This window comes from Acromyrmex echinatior, chromosome 4 (genome assembly GCF_024713525.1).
Source record: "Acromyrmex echinatior isolate Ae372 chromosome 4, ASM2471352v2, whole genome shotgun sequence".
In the NCBI taxonomy this organism is placed as follows: domain Eukaryota; kingdom Metazoa; phylum Arthropoda; class Insecta; order Hymenoptera; family Formicidae; genus Acromyrmex; species Acromyrmex echinatior.
Window position 1 is genome coordinate 11,814,858 of NC_141855.1, and position 18,718 is coordinate 11,833,575.

Below are 18,718 nucleotides of genomic sequence, written 5' to 3' on the forward strand. Positions count from 1 at the left end.
TATTTATATTGGGTTTCTTTCGTTATTGCTTTTTTCAGGGAAAATAAAATTTGATCATTTTCAGTATTGATAAACACAGCACTGAATATACGACATACGTAGAAATTATTCTTGCGTTAATTAAAAAATGAATTATAGGACATATCCGCGGTATTAATACAGAACGTACTCGAATTTAAATATTTTCAAAAGAAACTACGGTTGACGCAGACTAGTAACAGACTTTTTATATAAACAAGAATGTTTTATTTATTAGAGCCTGTTTTTATTTACCAACGTTACAATATTAAAATGATAAATTGCAAATCAAATTATGTCGCTATATATATATATATATTAGGTGTTGGAATTAATTCGTAGCGTTTTACAAGTGATGGGAAGTACTTTCATTAATGTATTTTTTAATGCTCATGTGAAATAAATAACATTCTTTCATTAAAAAACGCTACGAATTAATTCCAACACCTAATATATATATATATATATATATATATATATATATATATACACATGTATACATCCCTTTACTAGATATTTTTCACATAACTTATCTATATTACATGGATAACAACTACGCAATCTTCGCAAGCTCTATTTCATCCCGAAATAACGGTTCTCCCTTGGAGCAAAGTTAGACATGGCTAACATTGCCTCTTTGACATCGGAACAATCTGAAATAATACGGATATCTATGTGCAATTCTGTCTGAATGGAAACATGAGAAGAAAAAATGTATTGCGGAAAGCTCGTACGTCACACCATGTGGATAGTGATAAAGTATTTTTCCCGATGCGTCGGATCCAAAGAATTGGAAACAGACGACAATTCACGGGCGCTTCAAATAATGGAACGTGTAATTGATTCAATTAAAATGAGTGCAACGCGAGAGAAAATTTCGACGAAAAACCTTTCGACCTGCTTTTTACGTATTTTTGAACGCACTTATTTAGGTATTGTTACTCCATCTCCTCTTTTAGTCTTGCAATTTTGCTTGAGGCAAAATACTGCAAGTTGCTTTTTAGTTTTCATACTTTGTAATTATTTAAGAATATCCATTAATGAAATACGATTGATGTGATAGAATTACTGAACAAATTAATGTAGAGTACATTGTTCGGCTCAAAGCTAACTAGCAATAGTCACGCTAATTTGTTTCTGCTATCGCTTTAGAATTCTTCTCATAATTATTAGTTGAAGTTAATTGAAATTTGGTCGATTTCCTTTATATACGTAGAGATACGAGGGAATGTAATTAGACAGCGAATGCGAGCAATGATGAAAGATTAAGTTACGCGAGACTTATAAAATGGACGACAAGGGGGCACGTAATTATATTAATTACACAAAATCAAATCGTATTTAAAAGACTTTGGCACAGTTTTCAATTGGACGATTCACATAAATTATGCGAGATACCAATAGTAAACAGAGCTTTGAATTGCATGTGTTTGTGCGTGTTTATTACTCGTATATTATTGCTTACAGAGCAACGATGTAAAAATTTATTCGAAATTGATCGTAATGTTCTGGAACGTAACCAATAATTTTTGTAAAACAAATAAAAACTTGACAATTTTGAACGAGAGAGAGTTTCATTAAACCATCTATTTTTATATTATAATTAATTTTACAAAGTAACTCTTATATATCAAACGACAGGAAGTTGTTACATGTGCCATTATATTAATAACAGGATTTACAGCCGTTTATGCATTTCCAATTGTACTTACTTTCTTATTTTCTTTTTGACGCGTGTGCCAGTGATCGTGTCATTTCAATATTGCGTCTACACTATAATTGGCTGAACGTTCATTCGGTCAAAGTGACAATTGAAAGCGTTGCATTGTGTGCATAAGTAATTGAAAATATTCCAATCATCGAGCTTACAATACGCCCACTGGTATAATCCCGATCATACTTTTTTTTTGCCAATTCGATTATCCGTGTAATTAGAGAGTACGGTTGAAACGCGACAAAAATTCCGGAAATACGCGACACCCATGAGATTTATCTCGTCACGCATATGACTTGTCATTCAAGTTACATGTTTTCAAATAAAAAAACAGAGATACCACAGATACATATTTATAGTGTTGCATATGACATGAAGAAGCGAAATATGTGAAATAGTATCAGGAAAGAGAAGAGAGAATGAAGAGAAATAAATATGAATATTTGTTTTATCCCGTATTCTTTTTTTCTAATTTTTTACTTATAATTTAAATAATATTTATATTGAATGCAATGTATTTTCTATTTCTCCCTTCTCCCCCCCCCCTCTCTCTCTCTCTCTCTCTCTCTCTTTCTCTCATTCCCTCTTTTCAGTTTATATTAATATTCTAGAAATTTTTATTGACCTAAATGGTGCAAGCGCTTGCGGAGAATATTCCACGTTTTCATTGAAGCAAATTGCTTTTTCGTTATTTATTTTTTCGTTATTATTATTTATCATTAGGAAAACTTATTCCATTACTTGTGAATATTCAATGGATTGAAACGTTGACTGTATGATAAAACTGGTTAGTAAATGAAATTTAAAAAATTTTTTAACTAAAATTACTGTAGTCATACTTCGCGCGTGAGAATACAGATATGAGATATTAACTCTCTTATTATATCTTTAGCAGAAAATAATCTTATATCTTTTGCAAAAAATACTTTCGTAGTTTTACTTAATGTTAAATGTCCGGTGACTAAAATTGCACTTATAACAACACGATGAGACGTCACATCAGCTCTATTGTTTCTATTAGATAATGGATCAATAAAAACGTATGTTCTCCTACAGTGGTATGATGTCAATGCAATATTTCGACGGAAATGAAATCAATTGTATAGATAATCCTATTACAATTTATTTCGTAGAAATTTATGTGTGCAATATACTGAGCGTATGCAAAAATGTATTGCAAGGATTTGTCAAAAGTATAAGTCGTGAATACTTTTTTAACGTTATAAATAAATATACGTTTCGTATCTAATCTAGTCTTAAAATAGATCGGAACATAAATATAATTTCAATCACACCTATATTCCATTATATGAGTGTACTTCAGAGAATTGTAAAGTCATGTTGTTTCGTAAAATAATGAATTGTTATGAAACGCATATATTGCACGCATAATTACTGTTCGATTTGCGTGCAATGTCATTTTTATTCCGGTCAACAATCCACCGGTATATTTTACTGTAACTGAATTTCAGTCAGCGCACAGAGAACAGTAGTGATTCTTATGAAACGAATGTAACATCAATTTAAAATTATTAATTCCAAATGCATTTCACAGTTAATAATTCCACCGCACGTAATATAAAAGTATACAAATTTTCTCCAAAGCGTGGTAAAAACCTCATGTTTCTCTCAAATAATAAATAAAAAACGTACGTTTCTTTTTCGCACAGTGAAATTGAGTTATAACCGGCATCCTTTTCCGATCACGTGAGCATTTGAAGACAATATTTCGCTTATCACTTCCTATACAGGCGGGTTAAATTTTTGGAAAATACAACTTATCGACAACATTAGTAATACGTCGCTTTTCTGAATACTAATTTATTAACACTTCACTCTAAAAAATGTCGATGTGGATTTAACACTCATGTCGTATATATATTATATATATATATAATTCTCACTGTGTTCGTGTTTATATTAATATCATGGTTTGGATTTCAAACCTCTGGTGTTTACATCAACACCATTATGATGTAAGATTTAAAATCCATGATGTTAAATCCACATCATATTGATGTTAATATTAATACCACCATAGTGAGAATTATAGACACCGTTATTTTTTAGAGTGTTCAAGGAGTTGCATAGTTAAAAAAATAAAGATAAATAATTAATATAAATTCTGATTTTGATCAGTCTACAATTTCGATTATGCAAAAAGTTTTGCAAAAATTTTAAATAGCAAATAAGGAAGGATTGATTGACAAATTATATAGAAATAACGAAGATTCGATTGACAAACTATATAGAAGTTATTATATTATTAAGAAATATCTCATTCATTCTGAGTTATAATAAAAATAGTTTCGTTGCTCATCGATAGATTCAAAATAACTCTTTGATAGACAAAAATTATTGACTGCAATTGATACATTCTACAGAGAAGCAAATAAAGCGCACACATCGATAAACTCGAGATTGAATTTCAACGTAAAATTGAGTGGCAGGGAACAGGAGAAAAGTCAACCGTATGATTTTTAATATATATATAAATGGGATTGTTGTAAGCAATAAAATGACTTGTTATAAAATCAACATTATATGAATAGTCGTTGTAGAAAGTTAACAGAAGTTTCACTATCGAATTATCGCAATTTATTATTTTTGATATAGCACGCAAAAAATCAAAAACATAATTATTTTATTTGCATGAGCATTTTATAAGCATCAATTTAACCCTCAAAAGAAATGTAATCATTTACATCTATTATATTCGTAGCTATCTTCAGAAGCTATCGAAATATAAATGATATTTAAAATATTAAATTAAGATTGAACAAATAAATGTAATACATATACACTGAAACATTAATAGATAAAGTAAATATAATTTTCTGTAAAATTCATAAATTTCGATATTTAAATCGGCAGTTTGGTGAATTAACACAGCGCTCCGAATTAACTTTATCAATAGTAGAAAATTCAGCCGATACCGGCCAGAGAAATGAGAAATTGGAAATACCAATCTCCAAAAAAAAAATGTATGACACATAGCTGTCGATAAATCCAAAATCCCAGATACGAATGTGATACAGGATTTACGTATCGCATATTACACCGTGGAAACGGCAATGTCTCGATTGAAAGAGAAAGGGAAGAAAAACTTTGTAAACTATAAATCCATCCTCGTGCATACATACAATTTTATTTGCTTCAATGCTACAAGACGGAGCCCTCTCCCTTTCTTTCTTTCTCCATTTCCCTCAAGGAAACATACGCTTCCTGTGTGCGAGAGTGCATATTTTCGGTTCCGCTTCCGATTCCGATTAGGACGGGGGGTTTTCGGTGAAAAGCTGTATCGTGAAAAGCTGATCGGTGGTGCGGAAACCGTGGAAATCGAGGCAGTGGACCTCGAGAGCCGAGTTTTGGCGACGGGCGAGTGCCGCGATAGGTCGGCGTCTGGAGTACGCGCTCTGGGCTCTGGGCTGCCGGCGTCGCGAGGCGACTAGGCGAGTGCCGCGAGACGGCCGGCCAGTATCGTCGAGGCGCGCGGCCCGTTGCGACCGCCCGTTCCAACCCTTACGATCCCGTATCGCGCATCGCGCTTATGCATACGCTTATGCATATGTCGTAACGCGTGAACGCGTGCGAGGAATTTTTTCGAGGATCGACATTCTCCGATTCGCTCCTATCCCGCTTTAATTCCCGGTGAGTTTTCAATTGTTTTCAAGTACGCGCACTTCCGGTTAAGCGAAGACGCGCTTCCGATTTAAGAGAGAGAGAGAGGGGGGGAAGGAGAGGAGGGGGGAAGGGAAGGAAGAGAGTACAAAGAGCGGAGAACGGTAACCAAGATCAACCACGGCATGCTAGAAAATCTCACTTCCTATCTTAAGTTAGCGTCCATTAGCAACGATACTGACGGGAGTACTTAGTTTTGGAAGTCCGGGGGGGGGGGAGGGATGTCTTTATAATTTCGTGGAGAATATTCATCGAGTGTGCCTTCGCTCGCGTATCATCGATACGAGGACTACATTTAATAGTGCACAGGAGAAAACGATGGCTTTTCATAGTGATAAGTTTCACGTTGGTTCACCTCGACGGTGTCCTCTCTAATGGTGAAAATATAAGAACATTTCCCGCAATAAATGTCTCTCTGATATACTTCGCGCATAAACTTTTTGCTATGACTTTCGGCGGGACACATTCGCGAATTGTATGAAAAATAACGGTCGTTCAGAATAATAAAAAATATCGTTCGTCTTTATTATTTTTTCGGCAATCACTTTAAAAGCCAATAATTATCATTATGATAATTAATTTACTCTCTATCAGAAACCTGTGGAAAATTTGATCGCTTCGGGATAAGTTAAGAAGTTTAAGAGAGCAAAACGATTATTCGTGAGTTAGATAATTTAAATTTTTTAATTCGGGTATTACGTGCAAATGAAATTTTTAAAATCAGAGTTTTATTTTCAAAGGAATGAAAATGAAGAGCGAAGAAAAAATGAATACGCAAAATTCAATTAAGAATCCAAGAGAATTGATGATTTGATTCATTTTCTGATCTCGGAAATTTTGTTTCAATTAATTATAATTTGCAAACAAAATTTCGTGTTTTACAAACAAGATATGCTTGTGTAATTAATAAACACTGCATATTTTAAGCAAAAGCCGAGGATTATTAATGTCACATTAAAGTGTTAAAAACTTTTTAATGCATTTTATCGCACATGGCAGCATCGTGAACTTTGTGAAATTTTAATTTACAAAGAAAACCATTAGAAAAACGCCATAAGAATTTTAATTTCTCGCCAGTAATTTTGACATTAACGGCCAAGCTTGACAGCTTCTTTTACATAACTTTTTCAACAACTTGTCAGAGTTATGGAGATTCTCGCTGTGGATCTCGCGCGTTTACATTATCCCCGAACGCAGTCATATAACATCCCGTCGCTCTATCGCATAATGCAACTTTATCGGTGCGAATAAATACGATAAGCCCTTATATTCATGCACGCACACGCGAAACTGGACTGCTGAAAATTACGCAATCGAGAAAACTGGGATGCGCGTCGACACTATTTAATGAAAATTGACGAAGCATGACGGGGCGCGAATTTTGAGAGCGCAATACAATCAGACGCGCGCGATCCAATAATTATCCAATTTATGATCGGTATTCAAGCGCATGCGTTACAAGTATTTAATAACGCATTTCGTCCGGATCGGATGACATTTAATAGTTACCAAACTATTAAATGTTATCCGTATATGGTCTGCCTCTATAAATTGCCAACTCACGATTATTCACGCTATTAATTAAAAAACGTATCAGCGTCACGCGATATGTATTCGAAATTAAAATCGATTTCCTTTCATTGCTGTAACATTGCTTGTAACGACAGCTATCGATTTCTGACAAAACTATCGCAAAGAAAAAACAAAGACTTCATACATGCGGCAGATTATATCAAACATGAATAGGTTTTATTCGCGATAACATGTTCAATGACGTCAATAACGCGTTAAAGAAATAGGAGTGCGCCACAACATTCAAGCATATCTCGTAACAAGCTTTTAAAATCATACAATGAGCTCTGGAAGATATGATCGGTGCTAGCGAACGACTGTTATCGTTGTACCAAGGCCTTTGCTTCCTTAAATTAATATCCTCCAGATTAGATACTCCACGTATCACGTTATTCGATTGCATCCATGAAATTATTACGTTATTACGATATGCAGTCACAAAATTTTTATTGCAGCGAATGGATTCTAAGAGCGATATCAATACGTGCAATCGATTTCTATACCATATGAATAAAGGAATGAGATATTGGCATGAATATCGCAAACGTGATATCGTATGATGCCGCAATATTGAATGTAATTATCTTTAAAGATAATTAATTACAATAAAAATATTAGATAAATCGCTCGTATAAATTTCACTCAATAAAATAAGAGGCTTCTATCAGGTCATTATAATAAACGAGCTTTAAATATGTAAACATTAATCCTTCATTATGTTTTTTCTATCATTTCGGAACGTTTCGATCTTTTCAGCCATGTTTAAAAATAATCCTTAACAATAATTATAAGAACATATTAAAAACTTATAAATTAATTTCGATGACGGTATACAAAAGTATTAATCGGATCAACTCATCTACAATCACAATATGCATTACTAACTCAATCATGTTATACTGAGTCAAATTCTAAAACTTATATAAAATGTAGATCCAGACCAATTCTTCGGTTAACAACGAGAAAGGGTAGTCAAAGTAATCAGAAAAGATAATCTGACCACTTTGACTACCCTTTCTCATTGTTAATCGAAGAACTGGTTTGGATCTACATTTTATATATGTTTCATTTGACTCAGTATAACATGGTTGAGTTAGTAATGCATATTGTGATTGTAGATGAGTTGATCCGATTAATATTTTTGTATACCGTCATCAAAATTAATTTATAAGTTTTTAATATGTTCTTATTATTTTTAAACATGGCTGAAGAGACTAAGTACGGTCGAAACGTTCTATGAAATAATAGAAAAAAGAATAATAAAGGATGTTAATGTTTACATCTTTAAAGCTCATTTATTATAATGACCTGGTAGAAACCTCTTATATTTTAAAGATAATGATTAAAGATTTGCGCTAATAAATGTCACAAATAAATGTCAACGAAGTCTATTAGACTGCATTTTATCAGGCAATTATATTTCATATTTACAAAAGCGCCAGCCATTTGAATGACAAATGGCTGCGTTCAGCAAAGAAAACTGATCAGTGAATCTTTAATATGATTGGTTCTTACATTTAGATCCAGCGAAGAACTAAAGGCAAGATCAATCATATAAAAGAATTACTAAGCCTCACTGATCAGTTTTCTCTGCTGAACGCAACCACTATTATTTACAATTTGCGTTTCTTAAGCTTCGTTCTTCTGCTTTCTAAATGGAATATAATGTACATTGGTCTTTTTATATCGGAAAATCTCGTCGCTATAATACTTAACACAATTTTATGTTACCGAGGCGTTTCGACGCTCCTAGAAAGCGTAACACAATCATGTTTGAAGAGTACAAAATCTTGTTGCAAAGATTATGAAAAAAAAGATATATAGAAAAGAAATAATTGAGGAAAATTAGAAGAATATATTTTATAAAACTTATAATAAAACGCGACGTTCATATTAAATAGAACTCTATAATTTTCTCCATATTTCATTTTTCATAAACAACATGCAATCTCAATTGTTCTAACGTTAATACAACTGATTTCACAGGAGAGATCACGGTGTATCCTTTAGAAAGATAATTAAGTATATATTCTCATAAATTCTAGATGACTTTTATAAATATATGTTTAAACTTCGCTATAAATATAGCTAGCTGCGTATTTCTTGCGCATCGCTATCATATATTCATATATTATATATAACTGCTCTTACAAGATTACAAGATTGTACGTAAATAATAAGAATAGATGCTTTCGAATTCATGAATTTTTCAATTAAGCTTGCTAAATCTTATCTTATTAAAGGATTTAATGAAGCATTGAAATTGATTCATCTCTGTAATTAGAATATTATAACGGGAATATAGAGGATATTGATCAGGTAAATTAGTCTTCTTGGAAGGATTAATTATATACGGAGAGCTTAGAAGGTACTACATTACGAAATATGGTATAGCGAAATTAACGTATTCACGCATAGTACACGCGTTATACCACTGCGTGCTATTATTGGAAATTCGTACATAACACCCAGGTGTCACGCCGCACGTGTACATAAATTTTTGCACCCGGCAGTTTACCCGGTCGATGGTTGCTTCAAACAACTACGTCATCTACTCGACAACGCCCACCAGTAGTGCAATCATTATAGTTCCTCGCCACGATGTTTAATGTTGCAAGATTGTCCGATGCATGCATCGGCACGGGCATTCGAAATTAGAAAAGAGGATGAGGACGAGAACGTGACGAGGACGTGACGTGATTGAACGCGCAAATCAGGCACAGGGAAAGCGATTATCGCTAATATCCGCCAGCTTCGTTCGTGGATTATAATTCTTGCGGACTAGCTTTTAGGCACGCGCAACGTGGCCGGCTACGTTTAACGTCAACTTGTGGAATGGACTGAATGAATGCATATATCTGGTGCGTCTGCCGACGAACCAGATACTCGAAAGAGACCGATGAAATTTTGCGTTCGACAATTAACCGCGGCGAGCAATGATTGGCGTGAAACCGACGTTTGCCGATGAACGGCAGCATACCGATGCGACATCTCGTTGAATCGAGAAAAAAGGGACGTGTTCGATGAGATCAATGCGACATCCTCCTCCTTGTTGGATTGTGAAATCGCTGCGCCGCGCCGATTAAATGCACCTACGCACGTCGATCATGATTCCTGAATTATGTGTGTATCGCGATTCAAAGGGATTCCAGGATAACTCTCTTTGACTGCGATTGACAAGGTTAAACTGAAATCTGATCGAACTGTTTTTATTAAATTATATTGCTTGTTATCTGCAAGAGCGATCGGATAGCGAATCTTATTAATCCGCTGTGCTAGGTTATCAAAAAAGTATTCTGAATTATTCTTTGATTTTTACGTAAAAACAGTTTTTACATATAAATTTATTTAGAAACAATAATAATTATTTCTCAAAATATAGATTATTATGTTTAAACCCTTCAAATGCGGACATTATAGTATACATTAAATTTGAAGATATATTATCCGTAAATAATATAATAATAAATATAATTCTATCGACATCTCATTTGATCTCAATAAGATCTAATGTACATAATAATATATATGTTGGAAAAATAATCAAAATTAAAAAAAAGTCATTTAGTATGAATTACTTATTAAAGTGTGCATGAATTAAATTTAAAAAGACTTTTTTTTAAATATAGTTAACATTTCTAATAAAATCAAATCTGAAAGAGTTAATAACCATTCATCATCACTAATAGTCGCAAATTTAATTTCCATATCTGTTCGTCGTCCTTTATTCAAGCAATATTTTATTGAAGCGTTTGACTATATAATCAAACGGTGCATAATTAGGATTGTATGCCGGATGCGATAGGATCTCGATGCTGTCTAGATAAATGATACCGAGACCAAAGTAGCTAGTAGATTGGTGACGAATGGTTACTTAACACGATTTTTATTTTGAAGGATTGTGATGGCTACTTCAAAATAAATTTGTAGATAAAAAATCGAAGTGTGATTTAGAATTTTTTGACAGCATGAAAATTTAAATTTTTCGTTATCTAACATCGTGAAAGTTAGATGCTCGTTACTTTTGCAAATTTGCTTAAAATAATTTTTATAATAAAAAACCAATATATTGTACCACGAAATGGACTACCGTCTACCTGTGTTTTTTTCTCTCTTTTTATTAATGGAAAAAATATTAACCCTTAACACATTTATTGATATTACTGACAAGAATTTTTTTATGACTATTTTGATTTTTGATAAAAATGACTCGCAATGACACGGAATGATGAATACAGGATTAAAAATTATAATAGTATTGTAATATCATGTACATATTTTTGGTTTAGAACGATGTTGAAATATTATGACTACATTGAAAATGACTCGACTTGAAGTCGAAACGTTTGTTGTCAATTGTAATTGTTTACATGAATTTTTAATGCTAATTTAAATTAAAGTTTTTTGCTACATTACTGGCTCTTTTATATCACATTGTGTTTTAAATGTTGGTTATAACAGGAGGATAAAAATAAATATTTCAAACTGCTTCGTTTGACAGATGCATAACACTCGCATTATAACTTAAAAATGTATTTAGAACTCGGAATTAAATTGCCTGAAAGTTTCCACATCGTAATATTGTTTCATAAAACTTCAAATTTCGCAGTCGGTTGCAATGAGTACATAAAAGTAGGCGGGGGAGATTTCATAAAAGTATAGTAGTCTACAAAACAATTAAACAAGTTTTATGCTTTCGTTTTACGCACATTTTACAAATAAGAAAGAGCGAAAATTTTGAAAGTTAATACGATGCAGTTTGCTCTTAAGACAGAGAAATAACATAAAATACAGTGCACATCTGCTAGTACATGAGCTTTTACATTTTATTCGTGCTAAACTGGCTGCGCTCTTAAATCTCGCGAAATCTCCTTTTCTTCGAGCGAATGATGTTTTATATGAGAGCTATTAGAGATAAAAGAGATGTAAACACTGCAATTGGACTCGCCATGAAATAAAACGTTGAATTAAAACGAAAAAAGAAACTTCTCCTCTGAGAGAGGGACATATGTGAAGACTTACTGCTCCTGTTAACTACCACGCAAAACTAAGTACACAGCATCATCAAGCATTCAGGACACGCTGGAGAAACACTAAAAGTAAACGCGAAAGCAAATATAACATTGTCCCGTACAAGAAAATTCGTGAGAATAGAATAGCCAAGTAGTTATTTATGGAATGTTACGTAGAAAGTTGAGGATTCCTGAGATAGCACGAATTTTCTACGGCAATCAGTATCCCGTCAACGGAAGCCAACTACAAAAATTAGAGCAATTTGTTCTGGAGATATAACGAACGCTAATAAATACCGGTAACTACAATAAAATGCCTGTGAGATTATTATTATTGTTATACTATTTTCCGTACAAACGGAAAAATATTGCTGCATCCATGATTCTATAAGAATATAAAGAAGCTTCCCTCCTCCCCTTCTCCCTCTCTCTCTCTCTCTCTCCCTGTCCGTACGTTTGTTCCTATCATCGCTGGAAATACAATTTAATAAGCACGCTAAATGGAACGTGAGGAAATTCGATATTCGATATCAAACAAGGAAGCTAGATTACTTGAGATGCGACTACGATTAATCGACCGCTGCGGTTCGCTTGGTTCCGAAATACATCAAGCTGCGTGGAGCGAGCGATATTAAAATACGATCATCCAATTGCAAATTTATTGTGACATATGCAGCGGGAGACTGTCGATAAATTCGCAAACACAAAGTTTCGATTATGGTGAATCTACGGGTTTTGTATTGACTGGATAAATTATAGTTCCATTCGTTACCGATTGCTTAACCTTCTGGACTGATTCACTTGGGCTCAGATGTTTCAGCGTTTGTAGCCTTTGGCCAATTGCGCAATAGGTACTAGAGATTTCTGACACATACGTTTTCTTATAGATTTCTTACTGGGAAACTGGAAAAAATAAAAATAATAAATTTTGTTGTACTTGTTGATTATAAATTTTTACATATGCATATCATTTCCTTATTTTAAAAGTGATGCAACTAAAAAAATTAAGTATTAAGTTGTTTTTTTAGAAAAGAAGAAAACTATTTTTAACTTGACAGAAAATTATTTATTAATCAAATATTGGCAAAAAGAATATATCTCTTTGGAACATAGTTAAATACGTCATTTTCGTTTCACAATCCTCAAAAATCATTCTTTTTGTTGTGACGATTTTGGTATCCTACAAAATTTTAATAAATCCAGAATAATTCATCAAAAGTAACATAATGAAATGTCATCAACCGTTTATATTTCCTTGCTCAGCTAAAACTGATTAAATTTAAAATAAAACAATTTCTTCTTCGATCACCAAAACTGTTTTAATTCCAAATGTTCTCTAAAAGACATTTCTTTTTATTTAAAAATAACAGTTCGAAAATGTATCATTCTTGTAAAAGTTATAATTTCTTTGAAAACCTTAAAAAGACACAAGAGTTATTTGTCAGACGAACTAAAGTTAGTTTATTTTTGATAATTAATACAGAGTAATCTTCATCTAACTCGTTAGTAATGACTCGAAAATCATATATGTTTTTTCAAGTTACATCTTTTTTGAAGTAAAGAAACGCTATATATTCTTTACACACACACACACACACACACACACACATACACACGCCCTTAATAGCACACTTTATACACTTTGGGAATGTCCTTAGGCTATTTAAAGGACATATGGACATCCTCTGAATGTCTTAAAGACATCCCCTAAAGGTCTGTGCTGTTAGAGATACTTATGTGTGTGTGTGTGTGTGTGTGTATGTGCGTGTGTATGTACGTGTATAAAATGATTAATTATGTAAACATCCGTTGATAATTACTTACTTCTCCGTTGATAATTAATAGCAATATGTTAAAGCCAATTCGAACGTAACTAACGTTACTGTAAGGAAAATATAAATTTTGCATAATCCGTGATGTGGATTACATATACGGAATTCAAATGGGATTCAGTCGCTGAATTATATAAATAATCAAGAAACGTCACACAGCGAAGAACAGAGCAAAGTTGAAGAAAAGAGAGAAGCGAAAAGTAAAAGAGGGATCGTTTACGAAGCGTGCACAAAGCAGCGTAAAAAGAAGCAACCTTATCGTCAGAGTCAAGTCGATGTACGATGATAATAAAAAGTGCACCGCATAGAGCGAGTGAGATACCGAGGCTAGTGAAGAATTTTCTCCGGCATTTTTGTATCGAGAGGAATTTTCTTTGTCGCGGCCTTTGACTCTCATTGATACGAGAAATCTCGACATAGAAGAATTACAAGCCGCACACTGATCGATAGCAAAGGTTCGATTCTATCGCGTGTCTTTGGGCGCCGACACGTGCGACATTCTTACAGCGTTGATGAATAAAAAAAAAGGTATACTAATTCCTTAGCACTTTTCGTTTTTTCAACTAACGTTGACTTAGTGTCTCGTACAGCATGATTAATTGTGAGCTCACAGTCAAAAAAGGTTGATTAATACAACAGATATAAGGCATCCGCTTTAATTTAATCGACCCCTTAATGAATTCAGAGGTCACCTTTTGCCTAATGAAATTTTTTGATCATGCTGCCGCATTTATTCAATAGAGATGGATAGGTCTAAAAATCTTTAATTAGAGGTTCATCAATCAATGCGAAAACAAGGCAAAAACCCATTACATTTCCTATACAATTATTGCGATCCGCAGAATGGTTGATTGAGAAGATAAGATATTTGAACGATTTCAACGTCAAACAAGACATGTATACGTTTAAATGACGTCAATTCTATCAAAAGATTTTTCGAGGAAGATCTAATTTCCTATATAAAATTTTATCATAAATGTTCTAACGACGCTTTAAAACTGACCGCTTTGTGAATTTAAAATTAGAAATAATTAAGAGATTTCATATTGCCGTACGGGAAAATTATTATGATCCTCAACGAAGGAGGAATTTTATGCGCTTTGTATGTGGAAGTTTCGCGCTTTTTTCGCCCCGTAATGAAAGTGCCAGTTATTGTTCTACCCACTTCTATTCTCTTTAAAAATTTATCGAATGGTATCCTACTGTATTGTAACGCAAAATATTAAATAGCGCACTTTTCCCCAGTGAAGGACGTGGAAAATTTAATTCGGCAATGCAGTTGAAATTGGAACCGGCAGAGACTTCGAGTTAACGCATATTACGCGCGACCACGAGGGAGTGGGCGAGGTTACGGTTCTCTCCTGATTTCTGGTTAGCAGCGACGGCAGATCGGCGATTAAACGCGAACGACATCGTCAACTTTAATGCGACCGTTTCGCATTCGACAACAGCTCACGTCATCCATGCACGGATCAGTATGCTCGTCCATAAACCTTAAGGTCCTAAAGACGGACCTGTACCCAGTACCCGGCGGTCATAAAATATGCAGTAAATAGCATTAAAGCTCAGTTCCACAACTCACGGATAATTCTTAACCGAGGTTCAATTTGTTTCTCATCTCTTTTTAATTCTATAATTGAAAAAGACAATGAAATAGTTGAACTTTGGTTAAGAGTGAGTTGTGGAAGTGGACCTAAATAGTGAAGAGTATGATGGTTCCTGTCTCCTCAGTGACATGATCAAGAGAAGCAAACCATCGAAAACATGACACATGTATACAAGTATCATAGGCAGAGGGAATGTTGAAGATGAGTATAGCTGTATGTGTGTGTGTGTGTGTGTGTGTGTGTGTGTGTGTGTGTGTGTGTGTGTGTGTATGTGTGTAGATGGATGGAAGTGCGGAAGTTTGACGAAGGTCGGGCGATGGATGGTAATAAATCTTATTATCTGAGCAAATCCGGGTTAATATATCGTGCAGTTCGTGTGCTACGAATTTTGCTCGAGGCGCAAGGTATATATTTACGTTAGGAACAGGTACATATTTATGAGTATGTTAGCTATCCAAGCCAACATATCGCGGGTGATACAGGATTGACTTTAAATTAGGGTAACCATCGGTATTTAACACCAAATACTCATGAGTTACTCATGGATGAAATAACATGTTATTTGGCTCGTTGTTATGTGCCGTAAACATAAATAGAATGATTTATCGATGTATGTAATTTCGAAGGTATATCATTACTGTATAATGATATCTTTCTTAAAAATATGAAATTAAATTTTAGTTTAGTTGATATTTTACAGAATATTATTGCAAAATTATAATAGTAATAAGGCTCAATAAATTAAACAAACAGAAAGATAAAGAGCTATGAGCCCTAAAACAATTATATTAAAAGAATTTTTTGAATAGTTTTAATAAATAAAACATGTCATCAAGTTAAAATATAAATTTTAATTTGACCGGTAATAAGTAAAACAAAACAAACGTTTCGATCTCTGTTGGATCATTTTCAATGTGAATAAAAATAACAATGGAAATATTACATAGAGAAAATATATAAAAATTAAAATTCGTTCTCGATCGCAGTATCAAATATAAATCTCGCTCGAAAGTAAAATGAAAGTTATAAGGAAGTTGTAATCAACAACAAGGTATTCCTCTGGCTTGTGTATGTAGATTAAGGACGAACATGTTTCTTTTATTGAGTCAAAGTGATATGTTATTAGGCAATGCGATGAGATTGAATGTAATCATCTCTCTAAGGTGCTAAAATTATTACAAAATATAATATATTGAACATTGTGTATGCTTTATTTAGAAAATTAAGAGACTCGAAAATTATAAAAAATTAAAAAATTAATTGGAAATTAACAGACGTCTATGTTTTGTAAATAAATATTGTGCTTATACATTTAAAAGATTTCATAATTTAAAGTTGATCTAACATAATCCATTCATAATGAATAAAAATTGTAATAAAGATAACTCGACAAAACCAGATTAATAAAATTATCAGAAATAGAAATTATTTTCTCTTTCTCTCTCTTTATTTTAATACAAAATACTCGCTTGCATTTTCATGAAGATTTACATAACATTTTTACGTATAAATTTTTTTATTTAATCATTTTGCATGTAAAAATATTAAAATAAAATTCTAAATATTTTGTGACTTTTATATTCAAAAATACTTTGTTATATTCTGACATAAATTAGGTATAAAATATCTCATAAAGGATTTATTTTCCTGTCGACACACACACTTTAAAAGTTACTTTTCCCCTTTCTTCAATCCTGCTGTTTGTTTAAATTAGCACATAATTTTAAGCGGCTCAGTTTAAATTAAAGTTAGTGAACATTCGATGAAGCCAATCTCTAAAAATCTTTGATAAATGTGACCCTATTACTCCAAGCTTTCTAAACAACTGCGTGCATTGAAGAAACAATTAAGCGATAATAAATTTTACTATTCGTGAGAGTAACGCGACTGACTTGTCGCCGACTTAGCGGTATAAAACACAGATTTACGATACTTCTGAGACTATATTTCTGCAAAACGTTTGCTACTCTCGCACGTGTGTTTGCTTAAAAATAAAAAATCAGATATCACGCATCAGCGAAATCAGTGTCTTCGCCATTACAATAAACATATTGCCTCCTAAAAAAGAGAGACAACGCTTTCCTTTACGTGTGCACTTTTTTCATAGTCACCATGAGATTAAATTATCTCTCTTAAATTCGATAAATATCTATTTTACTGAAAACAGCAATATAGAATAGCAAATCCAAGTAATTAGTTACACGCGTATTTTAACAGTTACGTGATTAATGATCATATGTATATTACTGTTATAGCACGAAAAATTCTAAGCAATGTTATACATTCTTGGCCGTAAATATGAAGCAACTCTAATTTATTTCATTTTCTTGGAACCGGATTTCTTGCTAACAAAAGCTAAAAAAGGACTAAAAAATATTAAAATTATTAATATCCTTTTAAAATGCTTATAAGCATATAAATATTTGTTTGTCAATTTAATTTATAATATTACTATTTTAGTTCTGCTTATGATTGCGTTTCAAAGCTGAAAATATTTCTGTGCGCAATTTATAAAATTGAATACGTATATAAATATAAAATTCGTACCGAAATATTCAAGCGAAATATTCATTAAGATCCAGCTGCTACTATGTAAACTTTCATGATTTTTATTAATTGCATATTTATATATTAGGTGTTGGAATTAATTCGTAGCGTTTTTAATGAAAGAATGTTATTTATTTCACATGAGCATTAAAAAATACATTAATGAAAGTACTTCCCATCACTTGTAAAACGCTACGAATTAATTCCAACACCTAATATTATGATCTCATGACATTTTATTTAAATTAAAATTGTTATAAAAGTAAATATTACTTTTCAATAAGATTGTTTTTATTTTTTATTAAATACAGAACGTTTACATATCATTTTATGAAGATGCTTTGTATTTTTATAGACAAAGGCTATATATACATATACATATATATTAGTACATGTTTATTTCTTGCATGTGAGCATATAAATTTGCCATGAGTTAAACGCTCTCGTGGGTAAAACCATCAAGAACTAATGTCATAAATGAATTTTACTAACTTGGCGTATTTCAAGTAAACGAGCCGCGCTCTTAATAACCCTTCGCAATTATTTACTTTTGCCATACCAAACTTTCTGGTGATAAACCAATAGCAACGAGTGAATACTATTCGTCAAAGCACTTAATCGTCCGGTTAATTCTCTCTTTGTAAATTGAATAAACTAATGGATGTTGGCGGATTAGGCAAATATTATTGAGATAATCGCGGTGTAATGAATTTCTGTGAGCTTAACTTAACGTGT

The 18,718-nt window shown here is 32.9% G+C and overlaps 1 protein-coding gene across 2 annotated transcripts in view; it reads left to right on the plus strand.

Moving 5' to 3' along the window:
• Window positions 1-5,166: 5,166 nt before the first annotated feature.
• LOC105146519 (tachykinin-like peptides receptor 99D) overlaps window positions 5,167-18,718 on the plus strand; it is a 103,276-nt gene continuing 89,724 nt past the window's right edge. Inside the window, exon 1 of one of the 2 annotated variants that reach the window (XM_011056833.2) lies at window positions 5,167-5,383. The gene's annotated coding sequence lies outside the window, so the exon portion shown is untranslated. The remainder of the gene's footprint in view (window positions 5,384-18,718) is intronic. The other variant, XM_011056834.2, reaches the window with a different exon arrangement.